Source organism: Phalaenopsis equestris, unplaced genomic scaffold (genome assembly GCF_001263595.1).
Source record: "Phalaenopsis equestris unplaced genomic scaffold, ASM126359v1 Scaffold235867, whole genome shotgun sequence".
In the NCBI taxonomy this organism is placed as follows: Eukaryota; Viridiplantae; Streptophyta; class Magnoliopsida; order Asparagales; family Orchidaceae; genus Phalaenopsis; species Phalaenopsis equestris.
In genome coordinates, this window is record NW_018253723.1 from 1 (window position 1) to 2,383 (window position 2,383).

The following is a 2,383-nucleotide window of genomic DNA, read 5'->3' on the forward strand; positions in this document are numbered from 1 at the left end:
CTAATATAGATATTGCATCAGAATCATGAATATTGGATACTCTTTTTGGATTTACCCTTTCATAGAGCTAATGAAAATTATTAGTAGTCATCTCTTCAATTAAAGAATATGCTTCATCGACTGGTTTTAACATTAATGATCTACCAGCAGTAGCGTCAATTATCAATCTAAGAGATCCAACCAATCCATTATAAAAAGTTTGAATTATTAACCAATCTGGCAACACACGGTGTGGACACTTTCTAAGGAGATCTTTAAATCTTTCCCATGCTTCATAAATTGATTCCCCTTTAAACTGACAAATAGATGTAGTATCATTTTTAAGCCTAGTAGTTTTTTAAGGTGGGAAATATTTATATAAAAATTTTTGTGATAAATCTCCCCATGTTCTGGTAGATTCAAGTGCTAACGAGTTTTACCACATCTTAGCTTTATCCCTTAGTGAAAAAGGAAAAAGTGTAAGTCTAAAGGCATCATTTGACACTCCACATATTTAAAAGTAGCACACAATTCTAGAAAACTATCAAGGTATAAATTAGGATCTTCAGTTGGTGTTCCCCCAAACTGATTGTTCCTTGGTGTTCCCCCAAACTGATTGTTTTGTATCATTTGGATAATAACAGGTTTAAGCTCAAATGAAATAGCAGCTACAGTAGGGTTTTGTAAACTCAACTGAATTTCATCTGTTTTAGGATTAGCATAATCTCTTAAATGTCTCTGATGATGTTCATTTTCATTCCCAACAGTACTTAAAATGCAAGCCATTTTTCTACAATGGTCTATCTCTTTTTGTTGTTTTTAAATTTTTCTAATAGTTCTTTCTAACTCAAAATTATGAGGTACTAAATTTCCACATCTTACACTACGAATACACAAACACAACAAGTAATTTAAAATAAGCAAACACACTTAAATAAAAAAATATTTGAACTAACCTAACTCAAAATTATGAGGTACTAAATTTTCAGATCTTACACTACGAATACACAAACACAACAAGTAATTTAAAATAAGCAAACACACTTAAATAAAAAAATATTTGAACTAACCTAACTCAAAATTATGAGGTACTAAATTTTCAGATCTTACACTACGAATACACAAACACAACAAGTAATTTAAAATAAGCAAACACACTTAAATAAAAAAATATTTGAACTAACCTACAAACACTTTTTTAGTTCTAAAAATAAAAATAATATAATTTATAAAATAACTTACTAACACTTTCCGTTACTTCCCGGCAACGGCGCCAAAAACTTGATGCTGGTGGATTTAGTGTGTAAAAATACAAGAATTTGACACCACTACTAGAAAATTTAAACCTCCGGTAATGACGCCAAAAACTTGATGCAACTCGGCAAATATGCAAATTAATCCAAAAAAAATAACTTTAGTTAAAATAGTTTTATCTTTTAAAAATCTTTAAAGTGTCAAATACCCTTTAAAAATAACGCAAATATATGTATCACTCAAGTAATAAAGGGCTCTAATGGAGTTCTAGATATCTATCCCACAGGGAAGTTGGAAATGCATATAAGTAAAATCTTAAGATTATAATATAAAGTATAATTTTTAAACTACAAAAATTTAAGTATGAAATTTGAATATTAAGTAATAAGTGAATGCTAATTAAAATGCAGTTGAAAGACAAAGTTAACTAAACGAAATGTTAATCTTTCAAAAGCAAACTTACGAAAACTAACAAAGTTTTTGTAACAAAAAGTTCAAATTTAATAAAGCATCTTTCTCGTATGGATTGTAAAGAAATTAAAATCATTTAAAAATATATAAAAAAAACTGCTTTGTGTCAAATAAGAGCAACCCTATTATTTACCCTCATCCACATGTATAAAGAAAATTGAGTAATCCTAATTCTGTAGTTAGGTTGGGAGGATACCGGCTGTCACTCTAGAGCTCCCACTACTCCCTCATCTGAGGGCTAACAATCTCACATCAGTTTCCAATCAACTAGACCAAATAGGGGATTTTAATATGTCACCTTAAAATCTCCAACTCTGCATCCAACAAAGTATATTTCCCTATTTATTTGCACCCAACTCCATTGATGAATTACTCTCCCATGAAATCAAATGCGATTCTCCCCATGTTGTAGAAATAATAGCCCTTTCGGAACATATTTTTCTTAACATATTTTAACATTTTAATTAATCATATTAAAAAGTAAATGAAGATTGGAGTTCAAATCATCACAGATTATTGACATTAAAAATCATATAAAATAAATTCAATTCTTCACAAAATCATATTTTAAAGTAGGGAGAAGGATAAAGAAGACTACTTAGAATTCATCAGAAGGATATGATAAAACACTGATTTCATATATAAAAACAAGTTTACAAAATAAAAGAAATAAAAGACA